Here is a 27491-nt window from a genome sequence, read left to right on the forward strand (position 1 = left end):
TAATCAATCAAAATCTTTTTGTATATTGAATACAGCAATTGAGATACAAATACATGCTTAAAATCACTCATACACATGCATGTTCATATATGTATATACGTGTATGTGGAAATCTTGCTTAATCTGTCAAATTCATGAAATAATTTAATTTGCACTTTGGTCTTCATCATCAGAGTTGTGTTTTGACTCTAACCCAGTTTCACAGTAGTCATCTTTACTTCCATCTAAAGTCTTTGAGCTTTTGTATTTTTAGACTCCATATATGATGCCATCATTGAAAATTTAATCCAGAACTACTATTAATCATATTTAGCATTTTTTGTGTTGCAAAATATATACATTGATGTAGCATAATCTTGCTTTTTCTATTAATTTGCTAGGAATAACAAATCCAAATTTTGTAGAATAGTTGTAAAGAGAAGAATTTAACAGAAGGCAGTAACATAATTAGTATCTGCATTCCTCATGGGAACATTAGACTCCACTGTTGCTCCATGCAACATTGCTTAGCATAGCAAAAATATGAAACACTTTAACGATTAATGATGTGGTGATAGGTACAGTTAATTATGGCACATCTACTAAAGAGAATAATAGATACTTTGCTTAACTATATAATACATACTATACACACATTTGAATAATGGACACATTAAACAATGTCACACATTAGAAAAACTCTAAGTCTATGAATCAGTATGTCAAAAATTGGTAGTAGCCAGGTTATAGCATTACCAATGGTTTGTATTAACTATTTTTTGCTCAGTTCTAATTATAGAATGTTAAAATAATAAAAACAAATACTCATGTTAATTTTTGCAAAAGAAAAAAAGTCAATGTAACTGACTGATATTTGTGAAATATAAACATATAAATAAGTAGTCAATTCACAAGTAAAGCAGGGGCTTCCCTGGTGGCGCAGTGGTTGACAGTCCGCCTGCTGATGCAGGGGACGTGGGTTCGTGCCCCGGTCCGGGAGGATCCCACATGCCACGGAGCGGCCGTACCTGTGAGTCATGGCCGCTGAGCCTGCGTGTCCGGAGCCTGTGCTCCGCAGCGGGAGAGGCCACAACAGTAAGTAAAGCAGCATTTGGTGGTATTTCAAAGTGTGTCCATTGATTCCCAAAGTCTCTATACCTACTATTTTAATTCTTTGATTACAGTTTCTTCCTTAATGTAGTGACTATTAGTTTTGGCAGTTTGATAATTCTCAACCCTTTGATTTCATCTCCCCTGAAAACTTCCATTACACTAGATCCTAAATCCTCAGTAGCTGGTAGAAAAAGAAAAGTAGTTAGTGGGAGGAGTTTTTAGAAATCATATAAAATATATTTTAATATAACTCAATTTGTCATCACCACTGTCAATTACTAATCTTCAGAAATTTGGAAAAACTGCTTTGCCATACTCTGTACATTTCATTGAAAACCCCAAAACTAAAGATTTTAAAGCTTCATTGTATCTAAGAATCATGTGGGCTGCCTGGTAAAAATAAAAATAAAGCATCTCCACCCTGGAAATTCTGTTTATGTAGATCTGGGCTGAGCTCTAAGGACCTGAATTTTTAACAATTAAAGGATTTTCATGTGAGTTATTGGCTGACCACATTAAAGATATTGTATCATCATAATTTTATAAATAAAAGGCAGATTAAAGAACGGTTGTAGAAGTGAACTTCTCTAAAATGCTTGGTTATAAATATGCTTCCACTCTCCTGTGTGCTCGGTTTTATAAAATACTACTGATACTTACTAGTATTTTAAATGGTTTGAAAAAAAAAACTAACAAGCATCTGAAATGGGGAAGTGGTATTTTTTTCAACACTTCTGTGGAGTAAATTAATTTTGATCATACTCCCAACTTGTTTGCCATGATTGATACTCATGTGGTCATTTTTTTCTTTTAAAATCGTCTATTTATAAACAGCTGTTTTTAAGTTTGAGAATGCCAAGAGGCACACTGGTTTTATGCCAGGAAGATCGCAGAACAAAAACACGGAAAACCTAATAATTTTCCTTCAGCCTTGATTGCAAAAGCAAGTTTAGCAAGACCGTTCTTTACTGCCGTTTAAATATGGGTACTTTAGCCTCAAAAAAAAATGGTTATAATGTTGGCAATGAACATAGCAATTACTCAGGGGAGTCGGGGGGTGTGGAGATGACAGTGGTTTGCCACAAAACTATTTCAAAACTTTAAGGGAAAAAAAAGCCCTGCAATTAAACAGTACTCTTTTAAAGAAAGGTGTATTTACTTAGATTTTTAAAAATCATAACCTTTGAAAAATTATTTGCTACTGAATGTCTTAGCGCAGGTGTTCAGGTGTTCTGTATAAACGATTTGTCAAGAGTAATTGGTGGGTTATATTACCTTAAAAATAGGTAGTTATTTCATTGGTGAATAGAAGAGGAGGTGTATGGGGCAAGTTTTATATTCTCAGTGCGTCAGGTTTTTAAAAAAAGTCATCCATAGATTACGTAATTTCCCTATATATCATAACTGTAATTTAAATTAAAATAGGTGACATTATTTGATTTTGCAGTTCCTTTATGGGAAAGTTTTCTTAGATTTTAAGGATATAAGGAAGCCTTTAAAATCAATCCAAAACTGATATAAAGTAAATGAGGAGTTTTTCATAGTGACTGCAATTTTTCTGAGTGCCCTCCATTCTATAAACCTCATTTGCCTTCAGGGAAAATATCTAAAATAAAAGTGTCTTTGTGTTATCATACTGGTTTGATCAAACTGCGTTCTTGTGTACTGAGTCTGTAATTTATAAGCATCTTATCATTTGCCATGTATGGAACTTATGAACTTTCCTTATACCATTTAGATTCAGAAGACTTCTAAGTCCTGTGACATCTTTTTTATTTCTAATGGCACTTTCTTACCTCAGCATACAATGGAAATGTAATATAATATAGCAAGGTATTTGCTAGAGGGGAGCAAACTGAACTCCTTATTTTATACTTCATATATGCCCAGAATCAACTCACGTCCAAAATGGTACTCTGAGTTCATATCAATTTTTTATACAATGAGGTGAATTACTGTTACCTTAGTTCTATGTGAAAAATAAAGGGCATGGGCTCAACATGCAATAGAACTCTAGATTAACAAATATTGTACCACCATTTTATTTAGGAAAAATATTGTAAGGAGTTTCATTTTCAGTATTCTTTAGAACAAATTCCAAACTACTTGTCTGTATTCAGACAGGTAGTTTGGAATTTAATATTTTGGAATTTAATATTATTTGTATTCTGCTTTCTTCAAATACTGAAATCAGCTACTAAATTATGTCATCAGTGACTTGACAGATTAACCCAGTTACAATAACTTAAATCAAAAACTGTGTCCAAATCTTTTCTATAACCAGTCATATTCATGAAATCCCAGTCTTACAGATTCTAGTAATATTAACTCTTCAATTATCTGAACAATGAGAATTAAATCTCTTCATTTATAAATTTACTCAACAGAAATGATTTCTCTCTTTCTATTTCTCTCCTCTCTCTTCCCACTGTCTCTCTTTTTCTTTCAACCTGGGACCTTTCATTCAAATGTAAGGTTTATTTAAAACAGTGTGTGAAAAATATAAAAATGGAACTAAGCTGGTCGAAACAGACTTAGATGCCCAATCCCCTTCTCCCTTTTCTCAACACCTCCAAGGTCACAGAGGAAGGTCTCTTGTGCATAATTCAAATTCCCTGATCTAAGACTTATGAAAAAAAATTAATGAGGAAAAGAAAAGAGATAACACACTGGTTTCACATTTTATTTTCCTTTCAGAAATCTGAAGCCAGAACTGACTTGAAATTACCATAATTTTAAAACATCTTTCAAAATATTACACGTTAAATATACAGTTTGAAAATATGATTAAAAAAATTAATTAAGCTTACTATATATGTAATCAATAAAGGAATTTTTCTATAATGTTAAAAAAATACATAGATGATAACATTCAGTGCTATTTTTCTTACCCAAAAGGGGGTGCTATTTGACTATTGGAATAGGTCTTCATCATCATCATACACATGTATGCACACAAGAAAATATAGGTAGTAAACTCCTTGACATTGGTCTTGGCAGTAAAATTTTAGATATGATTCCAAAAGCAAAAATAAACAAGTGGGACTAAATCAAACTAAAAAGCATCTGCACAGCAAAGGAAACTATCAACAAAACTAAAAGGCAATGTACTTAATGGGAGAAAATATTTGCAAATCATATATTCAATACGAGGGTTAATATCCAAACTATATAAAGAACTCATAAAACTCAATAACAAAATAACAATTAGATTTAAAAATGGGCAGAGGATCTGAATAAACATTTTTTTTCTGAAGAAGACATATACTTGGTCAACAGGCACATGAAAAGATGTTCAACATCACTAGTTATCAGGAAAATGCAAATCAAAACCACAATGAGATATTATCTCACTCCTGTTAGAATGGTTATCATCAAAAAAAAAAAAAAACAACAACAAATAAGTGTGGGCAAGGATGTGGAGAAAAGGGAATCCTTTTGATCACTGTTGGTGGGAATGTAAATTGGTACTGCCATTATGGAAAACAGTATGAAGGTTCGTCAAAAAATTAAAAAATAGTACTACCTACCATACTATCCAGGAATTCCACCTCTGGATAAAGAAAATAAAACACTAATTCAAAGTCATGTATACACCCAATGTTCATTGCAGCATTATTTATAATAGCCAAGATATGGAAACAACCTAAGCGTCCACTGATGGATGAATGGATAAAGAAGATGTAATATATAGAAATCACACACACCTATATATGTAGACACACACACACACATATATACATATAAATATATGAACACTACTCAGCCATAACAAAGAATGAAATCTTGCCATTTGTAACTATGTGGATGAACCTTCAGAATATTATGCTAAGTGAGATAAGTCAGACAGAGGAAGTCAAATATCACATAGTTTCACTTATATGTGGCATCTAAAAAACAAACAAAATAAAACAAAACAAAACTCAGATACAGAGAATAGATTGGTGATTACCAGATGGGAGGAGTGTTGGGGGGTCGGGAAATGGGTAAAGATGGTTAAGAGGTACATACTTCCAGTTATAAAATAAATATCATGAGAAAAAATCTGTCAGAAATGTTGCTTCTTTTTTTTTTTTTTTTGCGGTATGCGGGCCTCTCACTGTTGTGGCCTCTCCCGTTGTGGAGCACAGGTTCCGGACACGCAGGCTCAGCGGCCATGGCTCACGGGCCCAGCCGCTCCACGTTATGTGGGATCTTCCCAGTCCGGGGCACGAACCCGTGTCCCCTGCATCGGCAGGCGGACTCTCAACCACTGTGCCACCAGGGAAACCCTGTTGCTTCTTTTATAAGGACATGAGGCAGTCTTTATAGTTAAATCCTTAGAGATTAAATACTGAATGGAAGCACATGTTTATTTTACATTTAAATAATTGATGACCAATTGAACTCTGATATTTTGTATCAATTTATGTTGGTATGACAAGCCTATAGAAGATACTCTATATAAGCTCCTCAATGTTCTATTAAGTTATTGACCATAAGATATGTATTTTGTTGATATTAATCCGGCTATGATGCAAATGTTTTATCCCATTCTATCTTTTATCTTTTTACTCTGTGTGTGGTATATTTTATCAAAAATGTGATTTCAAAAATAATATGCTTAAATTTATTAATGTTTTAGTTTTTGCTTTTGTATGTTATTTCATATTTTCAAAAGATCTTTACTTTCTAAATGGCATGAGTATATTATCCTATCCCCAATTTTTCAATTTATAGTAGTCCTATATTTTTCTGATACTTTGTAATTTGGCTTTTATATAGTTATTTACTTGAAATATTTGGATTTTAATTTTTGTAATGATCTGAATGGGAAATTAAATTATCTTTACTTTTTCCAATGATATTTCCAATGTTCCTATCATATTAAAAATTTCTTCATTTTCTCACAGAATTAAAATACCACCTTTGTCAGATACTATAACAAAACACAGATTTGGTACTGATCTTGTAGCCTCAATTTTTATCAATTTGTTTCTGTATTATACCATACTTTAATAATATATTTTACTATCTAATAAAGAAGGTTATCTTGTTTTAAAAACTTCTAATGGCAGGTATATACCCAAAATAATTTAAAACAGGTTCAAACAAATACTTCAACATTCATGTTTATATTTACAATAGCCAAAAAGTGGAAACAACTCAAATGTCCAAAAATACATAGATAAACAAACTGTGATGTATACATACATACTATTCACCATAAAGGAAATGAAGCAATAATGTGGGTGAACCTTGAAAACATGCTAGGTGAAAGAAATGAGACACTAAAGTTCATATATGGTATAATTCCATTTATATGAAATATTCATAGTAATATAGTAAATTCATAGAGACAGAAAGCAGATTGGTGGTTGACAGGGGCTAGGGTGGGAGGAATGGGAAGGAACTGTTTGGTGGGTATGGGGGTTTATTTTGGAGTGATGAAAATGTTTTGAAACTAGATAGAGGTAGTAGTTGCACACATTGTAAATGTAGCAAATGATGCTGAATTGTTCACTTTAAATGTTTAATTTCATGTTGTGTGAATTTCACCTAAAAACACTTTTAATGCCAAAATTTGTATATAATGTTTTCCAGATTTATTTTGCAATTTCCTTGTTGATTTGCATTCAAATTCTATATGATCATATTATGGTTGGATAATGATAGCTTTATTTCTAATTATTATTTTTATCTTTTTTTGTCATATTATGTTGGCAAAAACTTCTAATCAATGTTGGCAGAAGTAGTGATACTGGGAAGTCCTTACCTCTTTCCTGATTTTAAAGGGAAAAAGTGCTGCACATTTTGTATTTGTATTAGTGACTCAGGAGAAAAAAAAGTACTACTTTAGGTACCTGCAGTTTAAATGGAGGGACATTGGTAAGAGGGTTGTAAGAACAGGAAGAGCCAAAGTAAAATATATGATGTTGTTCAAATGTCTGAAATGGCCTGAGCGTGTGAGGAACAGAAGAAGAAATTTATGTTACATAAAGTTGAATAAATACACTAATGACTGAGTCTGCTGCAGTTTATGCTTTTAGAACTGCCACTTCACATCTGAGTAGAAATCTAAGAGGCAGTATTTGTAGTATATAAGACTGTCCATTATATGTCCAGTACTGTCCAATACAGTCATATTATACTGTCCTTAAAAATAGAGAGGTGAGGGTATAAGGGGAAATATGTATTAAGAGCCAATAGGCAAATCAACAGCAAACTCCACATCTTTGGCTACTAAGCAATCTTATTCATGCTACTACCCATATTTAAACTTCCATAAAGTAACAGCAGTGATAATTTGACTTTGTCCAGCATGATGCAACTATTTCTCATGCAAATGAAGGTGCACTAACACTTCTGCACAAAGAGGATAATTACAGGTGCGTCAGTCACTAAACGCATTTCTGAGGGATGTGAATTCCTCTTATTCAGACACCTGAATATTCTGTGACCTAAAAATACATTGTACAATTAATGATGACCAACACTCCTTATATAAAGTAGTAGGAAAAATGGTAAGCAGAAAAATTATTAATGTCTACAAACAAATACAAACAAACAAAAAAAAGCAAGGAAGCCAAAGTCCATAACTGCCAAGGTCTTCAGTTTGGTAATTAGAAGTGAGTGAACAGTTGATATTTACAAATTACACATCTAATGTTCTTCTCATGTGCCCTTTGCCCTCAGACAGTACCTAAAACTCATCATAGTTCTTGAGCTGGTGAAGTGACCCAAACCTCCAAAATGAAGGATCTGAAATTTTTGTGGTCTTGATTTTATTAGGTTGATGCCATCTTACATTTTATTGCTACACAACATGAAAGTAAAAAGAGAATCTCCAGATAATTTTTAAGTTCAAGGCGTAGGCCTCTCTATCTCCACTGGACAAAGCCAATCTTACTTCCCCACAGCTTTAGGATTGAGCTCCTCAGCCATTACACTGAACCTTTTCTGTGCATACTGATTAGGTCTTATATGGAGCCCAATATAACCATTAGGCCGTTTTAACTTCCATCCCAAGAGAACTATTGCTGTGCCCCTGGAAGAAGCATTGGGATATAAGACCTTTGAATCACCAGAGACCAGAGCTGACATATCATACACCGAATATTTTGTGAGTGGCTTATCAGGTGTAAGTGAAACCAAGCAAGACCCTGCTGGGCCCTCCTGGGCACAAAAGCCTTTCTGTGTCTCCCGTTTCTTGTTTGAAGGAAAAAGGCTTTTGGCCTCCTAGACCTTCCCTGAGTTCTAAAGGGCAAATTCAAACAGTTACTAATTAGGAGAGGGAGAGAACGCAGAAATAAATAACAGTGCAGCGATGGGGCCTGGTCCTGCCTGGTTCCTCTTCAGGGGGAATGTGCATAAAATCTGATACACATCTTTTAGTTCTTCTGCAGGAACTAAGGTCCCCACCCAGATGGAGGATGGTAACTTCAGGCTGAGCACAAGCATGTGGACCCCAGACTGGTTGAAACCAGAAGGGCGATGACTGAGATTCCTGGAACACCACTCTGTTACATCACCACCAACCAATCAGAGGAGGGTTTACATATGCTGCAGGCTTCCCCCCTAAATTTTGTCTATAGAAACTTCTTCCCTGAAATCCATGGGGGAGTTCGGGTCTTTTGAGCATGAGCCACCTGTTATCCCTGCATGGCCCTTGCAATAAACCTTTCTCTGCTCCAAACTCCAATACTTCAGTTTGTTTGGCCTCACTGTGTGTTGGGCACATGAATTTGGGTTCCACAACATAAGAAGTAAGACAGGTAGCTAGGACATGCTGGGGAAACAATGGAGCCCCAACTGCCAATGTTTTCAAACAATATATACTTATTTTTCTCCTATTTAAAATTGCATAATTTAATTAATTATTTGATAATTTCATTATGGAGTGGCTTAGGGCTCTGTTCCATGCTGATCTCATTCTGGGATTCAGATCGGCAGGGTAGTCACCCTATTATATTAACATATGTAGTGACAGAGGGGACAAAAATAAAGTTATGTTAAATGGCAGTCTGATTCTTAAAGAAGTGACGTGTAACAGCTCACACTTCATTGATCAAAGCAATTCATAGGGTAGCACATAAATTCTAAGGGGTCAGGGAAGTGTAACCATGCCAGATAAATTTAAAAAATGAACTGGAAATATGTGGTGCACACAACTGTGTACCACAACCTTCTGCCTTCCGGTTAACAAATGCTTGGTTGATTTTCCCTTTCACTGTAAAATACACTTGCCGTTTCTGCAATTCATTGTATCAAGCTCAAAATCTAGCATTTCAGGGCAGTTTGGAGTAGTCTTTCTATCACAGCTGATGCACAGAAGAAATCTGTCTGCACCAGATTTCTACTAGGTTGCCTTTTGGATTCAGAAAACAAATAAGAATACAAGCTACTTTCCACACACTTCCTTCATGGAGAAGCAGGATGTATACACTCCTGCAATAACCTCTGCGGGAGGTCCTACTTTTTCCATGTTTTCCTGTGATTTCATTTGGTGCTGAGCCAATGTCTCATTCTGCTACATGCTTGGAGAAATTTATTAGCTAATAGTTCATGTTAAGTTTCAAACATTGTTTCTTTTACTCCAAGTTGATAGACTTTTTGGCACTTTTAACAGCCTCATATATTTTATCGTATCGTAGTCAGTTCCATGTACCAATGATCGTGTCTAAGTTGTTTTTAATAAACTTCTTAGCCTGCCTGCCCTCCTTCTTTCCTTCCTTCCTTCCTCCCTCCCTCCTTCTCTCTCTTTTTCTTTCATTTTTTTTCTTTTTCTCTTTTTCTCTCTCTCTTGACTTAATTGAATATACATTTGTCTTCTCAGGCTTTGGTGGGAGAACTACATCTTTCATCTCTTTCCCTAAACTTTTTGTCCAATTTAGTGGATTTAATTAGTGGTATGCCCTTAAAATTAGTGGTATAGCCCTTTAATCTAGAACACATTAATACATACAGAAATTTTACCAGTGCGAGGGTCAGATACTCTTGACTGAATCCTTTAATTTCAATTTGCATTTTTTTTGTTGTTGTTCAAGACCTTCTTAAATTTATCTTTTAGCAGCTGGGTTTCTTCTAGAAATCTAAGTTCCTGGATTATGAAATTTACTCCATTTTATTCCTATATGTATACTATCCCTTTTCTGAGGCAATCTCTTTCTTGAACTACCTTGTCCAGTTTAACCAAGAGCAACCAACACACAGTACAAACACTCCGTTTTATGGCCTCTAGACTTAGAATATAAGTGCACACAATTCAATTCCAAAATCACCACAAGGAATATTTCCCAAATGATTCACTGCTGCATTAAAAGGGACACCATCCTTCCAGGCACTAACTCTCTGCTTAATAACCAAACACTACAGTGTTGGCTACTATTTAATGCACATATATATTTAATATATAATAAATAAATAATATATAATAAAATGAAACAATAGATGGTATCTTTCTTTTTTGTCAGTGCCTGCTTATTATAATGTATTTTAATCTTTCAGTATGTGGTACAAACTCAAAAATCTCAGTGGTTTAAAACAAAAAGTTTCATTTTTTGCTCATCTTACACATCTATCATACATTGGCTGAATCTCCATCCTGCCAGCGTTACTCTGGGAAACAATCTGAGGGGGCAGCCATCATCTCAATTACCGCTGGTCATAATACAAGAGTGAAGAAGTGCTTTGGAAACCTTACTGTTGAAAATTCTGCATGGAAGTAAACCATATCATATCCATTTTCAGTTTTTTGTTAATGCAAGTAACAAGTTCAAAAGTGGCAGGATGTGCATCTGACACTGTGCCCACACACAAGCAGTGAAATCTTTCATATATATCCATGTCTTGATTTCTAGTTCTATGTATTCTGGCAACAAAAGAAATAGAACCAAGAAATGGTCCATATTTCAAAGTCTATATATATCGTCTCATAGAACTATCCCAAACTTACAGTGTTGTCTCTTAGCTAGAGCCTAAACTGAGTATTCTATTGATAATTCCCACATTTTATGAGGCCAACTGATTCTTGATGATGGAATATGTCTCGAGGAGTAAACTTCATGGATGTGAGGCCATCAGTACAGTTATTTTAATGAAAACTAATTTTCTTTGATAGAAGAAAGACTTTTTATGATATCACAGCAGTGAATACTATTAGACATTTATATATTGTGGCTGACATAGCATTACAGGAAGGAAGATATTCAATTAAGGATAAATCACTGTCTATGACTCAAGGGTCATATAAATGTAAGCAGTCTGCCTCTAGGCGACTTGGTGGTCTCTTTGGTGAACTGTGCCATAGCATAAACTTAGGTTGATCTCTGTTCTTAGGAGCTTTGACACATGTTGAGGTGGTAGCTGAAATAGTGTTAGAGAAGAAACTCCTAAATTGTTAAACACACATGCAACCTCCCTTCCTGCTATTATTGCCTCTTTGTACCTGGTTATGTGGTACAAGCACTGATGTTAAGGAAAGAAGCTAAATGACAGCCAAATGAAGCTAAATGACAGGTCATCCTGTCCTCCTAGTTATTTCTAGCCTCCTTTGCAGTGAGTACTCTTTGCAAGCTTTCTTGTTATGCATAAATATCTACACATTCTGTACCCATTCCAAAAAGTCAACTGACATTACTCTTGCCCAGATTGCCTTTTCATCTATATTCCAATTTTGTTCAAGTTCCTGACTACTTGGCCAAAATGTTGGCCACTATCCATAAATTCATGCAGGATCTTTGGCTGTAACACATCCAGTCAGAGGTAAAAAACAAATGTACATTGTGATAGATTGCCTACTAGGAAGACTTTTCCTTCCTATTGTCTTCAGGCACAATCCTGAGTGGGATTGTGATGCTACAGCAGTCAGTTTCCAGATGATGTTGACATAATATGAAGACCCATCCAAAAATTAGGTGTAGACTTTTTTTGTTCATTTTATTTCCTCAGACTAGTCATAAAGAACAATTTATAAGGCTATAGGTGTGACGTGTCTCATTTTAAAGGACGGTTTATGTGCAACCTGAAAATTCAAAACTGGCAGCCTAATGATCATTGTCCAAGAGCCAGTGAGAATTTAACACTTCAAATCTCTAGATACTCTTACTATTAAAATTATTGAAATCGAAGAATCTAAGAATGTATTACATTTGAATGGCAAGAAAAGATGAATCAAGAGATAAAAAATACACAGAAGTAAACTGTGACATAAATAAAAGGCACAATTCACAAGAAATGAGGCTCAACAACAAAATATAATGTCATAAACTGGAAGATAAATCAAACTTGTTCAAAATTTGAAACACTCAACTGAATAATAGTATAGATGAGAAAGTATTTTATCAACATATGCCTATAATTTTATATATAGTTTCATAAAATCTCTTTCTTAAATACGGTTGTCTTCAACTGATTTTCAAAGGAATAATAATTAAGAAGAAAGGTGTGCTCCCTGCTGCTTTGTTACTGTGTGCTTTCTAGTTCTCCTTAACTGTTAAACTGGAGCTTTATTAAAACTTCAAAATGCAGTATAATGTCTTTAGTCAAAATAGTAATATGACAGGCAGATTTAAAAATTAGTTTAAGAATATTTATGGCATTTCTAGTGGGAAAATTACATGTTTTAAATGGACGTTATTATTTTTCATAAAAGTGCCTTAAAACCAGTATAGGCTTTCCACAGGATCTGGAACTAGTCTTCCTGGGCATTTTTGTCACTTACTGACTGTCTGTCATTGCCAAGTTAAGTTACTTCTTTATGCCTCAGTTTCTTCACTTGAAAATTGAATATATAGGCATAATAATATTACCTACCTTTGTAAATGATAATGGTTTATATTTACTGTCAATAGACTCATATATAGGGTATCACTGATAATTTATCATGGGCAGTTTCATGGATTTATGGCATAGAATCTATCAGCAATATTTATCAAATGCAATAGAAAGTTCTCTTATTTCACAACACTGCACTTGCTGGAGAAAGAAACTATCAACTGGTATCTTACATTGTTCTCATCTCCTCCATGGATCAAAATGGATCAAAATATTTTCTACATATATTTGCCTGGTCAAGAATTCTCTAATCATTGGGGAAATTCAAATCAAAATCATAATGAGATATCACCTCAAACCTGTCAGAATGGCTATCATCAAAAATCAAAAAGTAATAAGTGTTGGAGAGGATGTGGAGAAAAGGGAACCCTAGTACTCTAGTGTTGGTGAGAATGTAAATTGGTGCAGCTGCTGTGGAAAACAGGATGGAGTTTCCTCAAAAAATTAAGAATAGAACTACCACACCATTCAGCAATCCCACTCTTGGGTATTTATCTGAAGAAAATGAAAACGCTAATTCGAAAAGATATATGCACCCCAATGTTCATAGCAGCATAATTTACAATAGCCAAGATATGGAAGCAACCTAACTATCCATCAACAGATAAATGGATAAATGGTTAAAGAAGATGTTTGGCTATTTGCAGCAACATGGATGGACCCGGAAGATATTATGCTTAGTAAGATAAGTCAGACAGAGTAAGACAAATAGAGTATGTTTTCACTTGTATGTGGAATCTAAAAAAAATAAAACAAATGAACAAATGTAACAAAACAAAAACAAACTCACAAAGAACAGATCAGTGGTTGCCAGAGGAGGGAGGGGCAAAATGGGTGAGGGGCATTAAGAGGTACAAACTATACTAGGTATAAAATTGTAAAATAGGTAAGTTACAAGAATATAATGTACAGCACTGGGAACATATCCAACATTCTAACCTTATATGGATTTCAATTAAAAATATTGAATTACTACGTTGTACACTCAAGACTAATATAAGTCAACTATACTTCAGTTTTTAAAAACTCTCCTTTTATCAGATAAGTGTATTTTAATTTGTATTGTCTTTGAGAGTGGTAATTCTCAACTCATAGCCATTCTGTTTTATTTGTTGATATCTAAAACAATATGGAACAGAACAAATATCTGCAGTAAGATTGCCTCTAATTTATTAAGGTATTTAGTGTGTTTAATAGGGTGAATAGTTGTATAATAAGTGAATAGATAGCTAGCTGTCAAATCAATTTTAGAAACCTAAATAATACTGGATCAAATTTAAAAGTCTTTCTCTAGGCAACTTGAATATTAAGTATCTCAGTTGCAAATGAAAATGCTTGTTTTATTTAGGCCTACCATTATTTAGGACAACAGAAAGCATGACCTAAGATTAACCTGTAATTATGTGTCACTAATTATTTGGAAGAGATTCATATACTCAGTTGTGCCCAGGGAATCCCAGGCAATGTTTCCTAAATGTCTGAAATTTGTAAATAAGTGCTTTGTCACCTATATTTAAATATTATTTGAAGGCAGCTATTTTACTGAATTTAAAAAATAATTTAGTCCTATAAAATGCAGGAAAGTTTCTGTTATTGTTATCTTCAGCATTAATATTTCCTGTATCATGTTCAGAACTAAAGAAAAGTCTGGCTAATGGGATAATAATCTGTGTTTATATAATAGGGACTTCAGATTTTATAATAATATAATGAAAGGTGATTTGTATCAGGTTTCCGATTTCAGGTACATAATTGCTTCTTCCATTCATTCTTACCAGGCAATTTTTTCAAAGTATTTCTTTATGGGAGATATTTCAATTGACATAATTATTTGAGACAGTGCAGAATTCTTCAAATGTGATTACAGTGAACAGATTCTAGGGTGGCTTCTGTTGGGGAGACATTTATAACTCTAAGTTGTTTCTCCCTAGAATATAATGCTCTTCGTGTCTATACAAGAAACAGTGACCAACAATTTAATTTAATATGAAGAGCCAAATTTTTAATGAGATTTAGCGGTAGCATTATATTTTGCACCTGCATTTTTATAAGCATAGAATTTAATTGCTCCTTTATTTGGCTAATTATTTTTATATTTGGCTGTTTTTGCCACTACACCAAGATTCAATTGTGCACTTATTGATCCCCTTGGGAAATTTTGCTCCATGCTGACAATTCATAGTCATAATTTAATTGCAAAAATGATGCATGGAAGAAAAAAATGTATGTATTAAATCTATTGAGAAGAGGAAGGAGATACAGTTGGACTTAGAAATAAATTTCCAGAAGGAGAGCTATTACTGGCAAATACTTTCAAATCATTTCACAATTACATTTTTAGGGAGACATGTCTGATTATCCTTTATTTTTATTTTATATGAGCTCTTGCTTTCAGGGAGAAATAAGTCATAACACATATCACTATGTATATATACATAATATATTAATGTATATAACTTTATATATATTATTGTTGTACATTAGTTGGTAACTCTACTGCTCCTTCATAGACTAAATATCTTGTCCCAAACTAGCTAAGTAAACTTTATTTCGCCTTTATATTGAAGAAAGACTTATGAGAGACAAAAGTATGTTAATATATCTATATAATTTTAAATTCTGTTTTAGCCTAAAGCTCCTCCATATTTTGTTTCTTGTAGCATTTGTTAAAATGGCTTAGAATGAAGACATCTGAAATTTTCAACTGTATAATAAAAAGTAACAAAATAGTGGAGGGCAAGGCTTAATGGTTTTTATTTTAAGACAGCTTTAATGTAAGAAAAAAACCCAAACTAGTATATGTACAAGTACTTGAAACCTTTAAATCAAGTATCGAAAGCGAGCTATCAGGTGCTTTCATGAGCTCCGATTCAAAATTTTACTTAGATACCTTTACCAATGTAATGTAGTATGTATGTGACAAACATTAAAGTTTACAAAGAGTCCTATAATGAACAGTGCAACTCTAAACACTCACCTCAATCTTGTCACACTTTCTAGAGAAACAAATTTTAACTGGTTCTCATTTTAGTTTCAATGTAGTTTTTAAATTACAAAACAAAGCTTATATTATTAATTTTTCACGTTCAAATATTGATGTCCAGTTTAAAAAGCAAAGATTTAATTCACATTCCACAACCTCTACCTCCACTCAATCCCTCCTGAAGAAAATTTCCTGCACAATTGATTTTACCTCTTCTAGGGCTTTTAGATATAACTTCAGATAATATGCTTGAATCAACATTTTCCTTCAGCTTTGACTCCCACAACATAGAGTGAACATTTTAATGTCAAAAGCCTTTCCTTAATAGATGCTCTTTCACCTCCTAGTTCTTTCAGCTGTACCTTTACCTTTATATTTTCAAGGCTGATTGCACTTGTATTCTGCTCACTACCTTAAATTGTCCATGCTTTAACTTTTTTCTTTCTGTCTTTGAAACAATACCTGTATGTCTTCTTTACTATATTCCCAAGTTTAAACTGTTTTAAAATAGTGCATGAGGGACTTCCCTGGTGGCGCAGTGGATAAGAATCCGCTTGCCAATGCAGGGAACACGGGTTTGAGCCCTGGTCTGGGAAGATCCCACATGCCACGGAGCAATTAAGCCCCTGTGCCACAACTACTGAGCCTGTGCTCTAGAGCCTGCAAGCCACAACTACTGAAGCCCGCGCACTGAGAGCCCGTGCTCTGCAACAAGAGAAGCCACCGCAATGAGAAGCCCACACACAGCAAAAAAGAGTAGCTCCCTCTCGCTGCAGCTAGAGAAAGCCCGCGCACAACAACGAAGACCCAACGCAGCCAAAAAATAAATACAAATTAAATCTTTTAAAAAAATGCATGAAATCTATTTTTCTTGAAGACAGCATTTTTACTTTGAGAGGATTGTTCAAATTAGTACCAACTGATACCTCATTGATATCAATGTTCCTATTCATTGAACCTCTGGTTTACTCCCACCAATTCTTAAATCTCACAGTTTCCTCTTTACTGTTTTTTACACTTATTTACTAAAATGGATTCTCAGATTACTTTCTCAGAAAGATTCCGGGCATTTGATTTTTCTTAATTCTAGCAAGAGTGAAATATAGTTAGGTGTAGAGTTCCTGTTCAAATAAGTTTTCCTCAGTATAGGAAAGCATTGACCAAGTGTGTTCTTTATTCTTTGTTGGCAGTGAAAAGTGCTGCTAGCCTGATTCTTTTCCCTTATTTGTTTGTTTATTTGCTTTTGTATTTCCTCTCTGATATATGTGCAGAACTTTTCTTTATTCTTGGTTTCATGGCAAATTTTAATCTATTATTTATATTATAATTAATTTCTAATATTTCCTGTTTTTTCTCTCTTCAAAGCTAATTTTAGATTTGGATACTGGGTTTCCAAAATGCCCCCCTTGATTTTTTTTACATACTATGTTTTTATCTCTATCTTTTGCATTTTGTCACTATTTTAAGCAGATTAAACATTCTCTCCCCTTTCATGAATCCCAATCCCACCTGTATCTTCCTTTACAATGCTTCACTTGATAATACTGTTTGCTTTTTCTTTTGATTATGAAATGTATAATGTGAACACAGAGCTGATTTGCCATCAGTGGTCATAGTATGGCAGTACTGGGACTGGTTTATAGCACCGTCCACTCTGATGGATGGCATTATTAATTTGATTAGTCTGTAGCAGTGCCACATTTGTTGCTAAATATTTTCAATTTTCTCCATGCACATATATATTATAATAATTGAAGAATACAGAAAAGTAAAAAAGAAAAAAACACCTAAAATTAGTAAATAAAAATCACTCTAAAAATAACAGAATCTTCATAACATTTTTTAACTTTTTTTTTTTTTTGCGGTACGCGGGCCTCTCACTGTTGTGGCCTCTCCCATTGCGGAGCACAGGCTCCGGATGCGCAGGCTCAGCGGCCATGGCTCACGGGCCCAGCCGCTCTGTGGCATGTGGGATCTTCCCGGACCGGGGCATGAACGCATGTCCCCTGCATCGGCAGGCGGACTCTCAACCACTGTGCCACCAGGGAAGCCCCTCATTTTTCTACTTTTAACATTAATATTTGTTTACAAAATAAAGTTATTTACAAAGATTTATACCCTACATTAGTATTCTATTTTTTAAATAAATTTTGACCAGCAGCTTTCTATAACGTTAAATAAAATCAGTGTAAATTTCAACAAATGAACAGTTGTATTCTGTCTAAAGGTATAATCGTTTAGTTATTTAAACTTATTTTTTGAGACATCGAAGTTATATATTGCTTTGCTTTATAAATAACATTATGATGAATCTCATTGTACCTAAAACTTTATCTATAATTTTCATAGGAAAACTTTGTTCTTGTTTGTTGCAAGGCAAAAAAAAATTGAGGATAATGGTATATATTTTCAAATTGTGTTCAAGATATGTATACCATTTTAATCTCCCATCAGCTTTTTCTGCTGCTGATGTTCTCTATCTCTTCCTAGTACTGAAAATTCTAATACCTTCTGTAGTTTTCTAAAACTCACACCTGAAACGAGGGCCTAAATTTATTTTGCATTCCTTTGACTGCTAACTAGGTTACATATTTTCTAACATAACCACTTGAATAAATCTATTAATATTTTATAGAAATCACTTAGCTGGTTTTATTCTTTAAAAAGTGTTTTCCACACTGAAACCTAAAAGTTATTCTCTTACATTTTTTTTTCACTTATTTAAAACCTAAATGTATTTGGAATTCATGTTTGGAATTAATGTCATATATGAATAAAATTATGTTTTTTAAAACATTTAAAAACTGTGCTTGGACAAATTACTCAACATTATCAAATAGTCATACATTTCTTCACTCTTCCAAAAAGTACCTTAATTACATATGGAATTTTTATATTTTGAAGAATCTACTTCTAGGCTTTCTTATGCTTCCTTGAGCAATGTGTCTACCGTTCTAAGAATACTAAATTCATTTGATTAGCGTAGCATTTTAGTTCATTTTATTACTTCTGGGGCAAAGTTCACTGAATAATTTTTCATTTAAAACATTTCTGAGATTTTGTTCATGGGTCATTCTTCTCAGGTTAAATACAGACTTATTTGCCATCTTAAAAAGCTGTGACAAAGCGAGAGAGAAGCATGGACATATATACACTACCAAACGTAAGGTAGATAGCTAGTGGGAAGCAGCCTCATAGCACAGGGAGATCAGCTCGGTGCTTTGTGACCGCCTGGAGGGGTGGGATAGGGAAGGTGCGAGGGAGGGAGACGCAAGAGGGAAGGGATATGGGAACAGATGTATATGTACAACTGATTCACTCTGTTATAAAGCAGAAACTAATAAAAATAATGATATATGAATGGGGCTTCCCTGGTGGTGCAGTGGTTGAGAATCTGCCTGCTAATGCAGGGGACACGGGTTCGAGCCCTGGTCTGGGAGGATCCCACATGCCACGGAGCAACTAGGCCCGTGAGCCACAACTACTGAGCCTGCGCATCTGGAGCCTGTGCTCTGCAACAAGAGAGGCCGCGCCAGTGACAGGCCTGCACACCCTGAAGAAGAGTGGCCCCTGTTTGCCACAACCAGAGAAAGCCCTCGCACAGAAACGAAGACCCAATACAGCAAAAATAAATTAATTAATTAATAAACTCCTACCCCCAACATCTTCTTAAAAAATATGAATGAATAAACTCAATGAAAATTTGGAATTTTAATAAATCTATTAAGATATTTGGTGATTACAGAATAATCTTTAGCAGCAAGCCTTTGTAATCACAGAGAACTGAGTCTGAAGCAGAGTTCCTCTGTTTACTAATTTCCAGGTCTAATATTTCTCAACTGCAAAAGGAGGATAACAATATAAACCTCAGAAGGATGTTGTGAATTTTAAAACAGATAATTATTTTAAGTGCATACCCAAGACCCTGGCTCTAAATAACCATTCAGTAAATGGTTGCAGTATTAATCTAATTTTGTCAGAGGACTGAGTAGGAATGATTTACTGATCACCCTGAGCCCCTTTCTTATTGACAACAGGGGCTGATTTAATCTCTGCAGTACTTTTGAAAATTAAAACATTAAACCCCAGCTTTCTTTGTTAGAACGAGAGGATTACCGAATCCACAAAAGGTGTTATGATACAATATAAAAATTATAATTATGTGTGATGACGACTAAGCCTGTTAGAAATTTTCTGGCTTTGCCTTATGTTATATTAATGACCTCCAATGAATCATGCCTCCCTGGGTCCATGGCTCTCTGCACTGTGACATTACCATTGCTACCATCAAAAGTTGAAGTTTATCCACCCCTGTCTAGTCTGTTCAGTTTGCTATAATAAAATATTACAGATTTGGTAGCTTATCAACAACTGAAATTTATTTCTCACATTTCTGGAGGCTGGACACCCACGATCATGGCACCAACATGGTTACATCAGGGACCTCTTCCTGGTTCATAGCCCACATCTCTCCCTGTGTCCTCACACTGTGGAAGGGGCTAGGGAACTCTCTGGAGCCTCTTTTATAAGGCACTAATCTCATTCATAAGGGTTCCACTTTCATGACCTAAGCACCTCCCAGAGGCCTCACGTACTAACACCATAACCTCTGGGGGTTAAGATTCAACATATGAATTTTAGTGGGGGGACATAGACATTCAGACCATGGCAACTCCCTTGACTCGAGCCTTGCTTGTAACTTGCCTTGACCAATAGAACATAGCAGACATAGCATGCAAGTTCTAGAGCCTAAGCCTTGAGAGGCCATACAGTTTCCATTTTCACATTCTTCTGAGAACACCATGTTGTGAAAGTCCATTCTAGCATATTGGAGAATGAGAAGCCACTAGGTAGTGAATCAAGATGCCCAGCTGACAGCTTGCACCAACTGCCAACTATGTATGTGCCTCTTGAGCCCTTCAATCCTACCAGAGGACTGCAGCCACGTGAGTGATCCCAGCAAGATTAGCAGAAGACTGCCCAGATTCCTGAACACAGATTTCACAAAATAATGATGCATTGTGTTAAGCCATGGACTTTTCAGGTAACTTGTTTGACAGTAATAGAAAAATAAAACAAAATAGAACAAATGTGCAGGGAGAAGTGAATATCCTGTCCCTTCACTCATTCTGCATATAAACTGCCTGTTCTAGGGATGTGGTCTGAATAAAAGGAGATGGAACCTTCTGTCTTAACAATATAAACTAAAAACTAAAATTTCTTGAAGGATAAATCAAAAGGAAGCTCTTCCAGTATCATTTTATATAGGCCCAACCTGTAACTGAAAAAGACTCTTAGAGACATCTGGGTAAAACTCAATGTCCCTCTCTTTTCTGTGAACGTACTAAAAATTAAAAGAAAATGAAAATGGAAAGAAAACTCCATATCCATACTTGGAAACAAATCCAATTCCAAGCAATGATTCTTACAGAATGGCTCTCAAATGCAGTGACATTTTAAACAAATCTGGGGAATGTGCAGATGGTGGACACATTTTGCACCAGATATTAAACAGTATCCAGATGAAACATGAATGCAAAAAAGATGCATAAAATATGAACAGATGCAGAGAAAGCTTTCGACAAAATTCAACACCCATTTATGATAAAAACCCTCCAGAAAGTAGGCTCACAGGGAACTTTCCTCAACATAATAAAGGCCATATATGACAAACCACAGTCAACATCGTCCTCAATGGTGAAAAACTGAAAGCATTTCCACTAAGATCAGGAACAAGACAAGGTTGCCCACTCTCACCACTGTTATTCAACAAAGTTTTGGAAGTTTTAGCCACAGCAATCAGAGAAGAAAAGGAAATAAAAGGAATCCAAATTGGAAAAGAAGAAGTAAAGCTGTCACTGTTTGCAGATGACATGATACTATACACAGAGAATCCTAAAGATGCTACCAGAAAACTACTAGAGCTAATCAATGAATGTTGTAAAGTAGTAGGATACAAAATTAATGCACAGAAATCTCTGGCATTCCTATATACTAATGATGAAAAATCTGAAAGTGAAATCAAGAAAACACTCCCATTTACCACTGTATATATACTAATGATGAAAAATCTATATATACTAATACTTATACTATGTACTAATGATGAAAAATGTGAAAGTGAAATCAAGAAAACACTCTCATTTACCGCTGCAACAAAAAGAATAAAATATCTAGGAATAAACCTACCTAAGGAGACAAAAGACCTTTATGCAGAAAATTATAAGACACTGATGAAAGAAATTAAAGATGATACAAATAGATGGAGAGATATACCATGTTCTTGGATTGGAAGAATCAACATTGTGAAAATGACTCTACTACCCAAAGCAATCTACAGATTCAATGCAATCCCTATCAAACTACCACTGGCATTTTTCACAGAACTAGAAGAAAAAACATCACAATTTGTATGGAAACACAAAAGACCCCGAATAGCCAAAGCAATGTTGAGAAAGAAAAGTGGAGCTGGAGGAATCAGGCTCCCTGACTTCAGACTATACTACAAAGCTACAGTAAACAAGACAGTATGGTACTGGCACAAAAACAGAAAGATAGATCAATGGAACAGGATAGAAAGCTCAGAGATAAACCCAACCACATGTGGTCACCTTATCTTTGATAAAGGAGGCAGGAATGTACAGTGGAGAAAGGACAGCCTCTTCAATAAGTGGTGCTGGGAAAACTGGACAGGGACATGTAAAAGTATGAGATTAGATCATTCCCTAACACCATACACAAAAATAAGCTCAAAATGGATTAAAGACCTAAATGTAAGGGCAGAAACTATCAAACTCTTAGAGGAAAACATAGGCAGAACACTCTATGACATAAATCACAGCAAGATCCTTTTTGACCCACCTCCTAGAGAAATGGAAATAAAAACAAAAATAAAAAAATGGGACCTAATGAAACTTCAAAGCTTTTGCACAGCAAAGGAAACCATAAACAAGACCAAAAGACAACCCTCAGAATGGGAGAAAATATTTGCAAATGAAGCAACTGACAAAGGATTAATCTCCAAAATTTACAAGCAGCTCATGCAGCTCAATAACAAAAAAAAAAAACAACCCAATCCAAAAATGGGCAGAAGACCTAAATAGACATTTCTCCAAAGAAGATATACAGATTGCCAACAAACACATGAAAGAATGCTCAACATCATTAATCATTAGAGAAATGCAAATCAAAACTACAATGAGATATCATCTCACACCGGTCAGAATGGTCATCATCAAAAAATCTAGAAACAATAAATGCTGGAGAGGGTGTGGAGAAAAGGGAACACTCTTGCACTGCTGGTGGGAACGTGAATTGGTACAGCCACTATGGAGAACAGTATGGAGGTTCCTTTAAAAACTACAAATAGAACTACCATACGACCCAGCAATCCCACTACTGGGCATATACCCTGAAGAAACCATAATTCAAAAAGAGTCATGTACCAAAATGTTCATTGCAGCTCTATTTACAATAGCCAGGAGATGGAAACAACCTAAGTGTCCATCATCGGATGAATGGATAAAGAAGATGTGGCACATATATACAATGGAATATTACTCAGCCATAAAAAGAAACGAAATTGAGCTATTTGTAATGAGGTGGATGGACCTAGAGTCTGTCATACAGAGTGAAGTAAGTCAGAAAGGGAAAGACAAATACCGTATGCTAACACATATATATGGAATTTAGGAAAAAATTGTCATGAAGAACCTAGGGGTAAGACAGGAATAAAGACACAGACCTACTAGAGAACGGACTTGAGGATATGGGGAGGGTGAAGGGTAAGCTGTGACAAAGTGAGAGACTGGCATGGACATATATACACTACCAAACGTAAAATAGATAGCTAGTGGGAAGCAGCCACATAGCACAGGGAGATCAGCTCAGAGCTTTGTGACCACCTAGAGGGGTGGGATAGGGAGGGTGGGAGGGAGGGAGACGCAAGAGGGAAGAGATATGGGAACATATGTATAACTGATTCACTTTGTTATAAAGCAGAAACTAACACACCATTGTAAAGCAATTATACTCCAATAAAGATGTAAAAAATAAATAAATACATACATAAACTCATTCTGCTGTAAAAAAAAGAAAAAGAAAAAAAGTAAATTTTTAAAAAGTAAAAGTAAATATAGTAAATAATTTTTGCATTTCAGGATGAAAAATTCTTTCCTAAGCATAATGACAACAGAAGAAACTAATATATTGCTATATTTAATTTCATAAACTTCTAACATTTTATATATATATATATATATATATATATATATATATATATATATATAAAATAAAAAGAAAACCACAAAAAGTAAAAGGCAAATGATGAAATGGGGATGATCCATAATATTTATGACAGATTTATATAGCAAATATGCAAAGAAATTTACAAACAGATATCAGTAACATACCAAGAAAACTAATGATCATTTTAGAAAAGAGGAAATATAAGTATCACTGAAAAATATGAATACTGTACATATGTAACCACATTAGTTAAGCAAAATAAATAAATAAATAAATAAAGTAAGTAAGTAAGCAACTTTGAATTTGTTAAAAATGGTGGAGAGTTAGAAAAGATGGTGGTGAATGTGACCCTACAAGTGCATTACCAGTTTTTAAAAGAGCAATTTGTGGGGAGCTGGTGGAGAGATTGAGAGCTGGAGGGCAGCAATTACATAAAGGGCTACTGATCCAGCCAGGAGAAAGTATATGGACGCTATCATAATATGAACAATTTATAATCTACATAGTTTCATGCAAAGTTATAAAAGTCTTCTGATCACTCAAGAGTGAGAAATCCAGACTGCTGAGAGCACAGTGACAAAATATATATTAAGAAAAAGTATTGTAGGATATTATACTGAATTTCAAACTGTTATGTCCCTCATAGACTCCTTAGCTACTCCTACCCTATAATTCTTATTAAAGAGTTGGCATGAATAATGAACCTAAAAAGAGAGCAATTTTTATTAGAAATGGATTAATGTGGTGCCAATGCATACCTGCTCAATATTTTTTTTAATAGGAAAGGGCCATTTTACATAAATACACACGCACACACACACACACACAGGCATGCACACGCTCCCTCACTCTTGCTTTGAAAACAAACCAGTACCCTGAGTGGAAAAACAAAGAGAAAAGTGTAAAACAAGACTGAGAAGTATCTGATAACCTCAAGAATGGAATTAAAAGTAAAATATATTTTAAGTAGCAGAAAGGAGAATAATAAATACTGTTAAAAACACAATCGTGTATATAGAAAACATACGTAAGAAAGAAAACATACAAGACAATGGAAAAAGGCAAAGAATTCTGAATAATTAATTGAAAACTAATAGATATAGACAACTAAGGTGACCAAACATCTAAGTGACAGAGGTTACCAAAGAAGAGGAAATATGACAAAATATTAATAATTAAATTTTGTCCTGTTACCATTGCATGTGTGGTAAGAGGAGACTAGATCAACCTGTGCAAATGCACCATTGTAAAACAGAGTTCTCTTTTCATAATTATGTGACAAAAAATAACAAAGATGCATTTTCTGAAACCTTTCATGTTTGCTCTTCACCTGTACCATTTCTTGTACATTGCCTCATAGTAATTTTTTCTTCACATTTTTGGTTGCTGTTATATACATAAATACACCACCTCATTGACTTTACCTTAAAATATGACTCAATTCTGTCATAATAATTTGACAATAGGAATTTCCTTATTCTTTTTCTTCACTAATTAAATACTTTGCTTATTAATGTATCTTTTTCTTTGTGCTACCTGTTTCTGAATGCAGCCAGTCACAGTATTCTTCAGTTTCCTTGTTAGATAGCACTAAATTCAAGTTCAAATTCTAATATTGTTAGTATCTTAGAAAATTAAGATCCCTTAGTTTCTTGTTTGCAAAAACATAATTATTTTATTACCAGGCTGTAATGAGGATTGAAATGGATAATAATGTTGCACATGTAATGGAATACAATAAGCACCTGAAAGAAATTTGCTATCATTTACTATAAATTTAGTAGTTAGAGAAAAGTATATTTGAGATACAGTTTGTCATCATTTCCAACTTTTTGCATCAGACATCACAGAAATTAAAAGGTCACATACCTGTCACTCCCCAACCCAGGAACCAGGAACTGAATTGTAAGCAGCATATTCCTAGGGAGAAAGAAAGGGTAAATTTCTCTGAATATAGACTATTGTGTAGATTTAACTTGGGAAATATAAAATATTTTACATAATGTAAAACAAAATTATAAATTAAAAAAAAACAAGGTCTAAAAAACTAAAGCAAAATGAAATAAAATAACCTAAGCCTTACACATATATGCAAATCTATTTATACACATAGCACAGAGGTGAGATGATACAATGTCTGCTACTTGTTTCAATATTTCAAAATATATTTATGTATCAGCATTCATGGTCAGTCTCCTGCTGCCTCTCCTTGATTTTCTTTTCTCTATCTCTCAGAAATATTCCATACAGTTATGAAGTTTTCCTCATGGATAATCTATCTCCTGGATCTCAGTTTCTGGGTGACAGTTCTGTTAGTAGCTCCTTTGTGGAGCAATTCCTTTGTTCTAGTTTATAATTGGCTCCCCAACCACAGAGTTTTACTCCAGAGTATTTTCCAAAGTGTCATGGATTTCTTAGCTTCTTTCTCTGGCTTTACCAGGCTCTTACTTTTTTTACCCTTTCTGTTTACTGTCTTATGAAATAAAGTTATGAAAGAGAGCTATCTCTCTAGTCATCATAATGTTTTTATCCTGAGTAGAACGCTTATCCAAACTGTGATTTTTTTTTTTTAAGCAGAAGGTCAGTCTCATGGCCATTCCGAATTCATGATCGCTTTTCATTTGTTTCATCAAATATCTAGTTTAAACTGTACTTCTACACATATATTTATTGCTCAGTTTTGACATGAATATTTGTATTAATATCTATCATTTTCTTCTGTGATCTGTATAATTAAGGAGAAATCACAGAAGGGTCATAGTTAATTTCACAATTTATTGATAAGTAATGTAACAATTTATGGATCAATAGTGTAACATGTATCTTTTCTTTCATTCTGACATTCACAACCTTCCAGGATACAGAAAATACTTTACATTTGAGGATTTTTAAAACAGTTGTTTTCTTATTTGTTGTTACAATTTGTAAAATGAGGAATGTGAGCCATTTCCTATATAAAGATGAACACCTTCGTGCTACCCATTTCAACCTTGACAGTACTTGAATACATTCTTAACATGTTAGATTCAGGGAAAATACAGTTCCAAGCCAGCGTGAAAATGTGATCTGGGTTCCTCTGACCATGCCATCTAAAACCCTGTGTAATTGAAGAAGTATTTGTAGGGAATGGAGTTCTGGGATCTGCATGTCAATGAGCACCTCAGATAATTTTTCATACACACAAAATCGTTTGTGAACCATGCATACTTTCAGTACTGAAGCAGCTGTTCCCTACATTTGCAAATCAAGGAAATCTTATGCATTCAATTTCCTTAAGTAATAAAAACATTCCCATATGCTATGTATGTGTGTGTGTGTGTGTGTGTGTGTTTTACCCTGTGAGGTTTTGTGAAAT

Source organism: Hyperoodon ampullatus (assembly GCF_949752795.1).
Source record: "Hyperoodon ampullatus genome assembly, chromosome: 13".
NCBI classification, from domain to species: Eukaryota; Metazoa; Chordata; class Mammalia; order Artiodactyla; family Ziphiidae; genus Hyperoodon; species Hyperoodon ampullatus.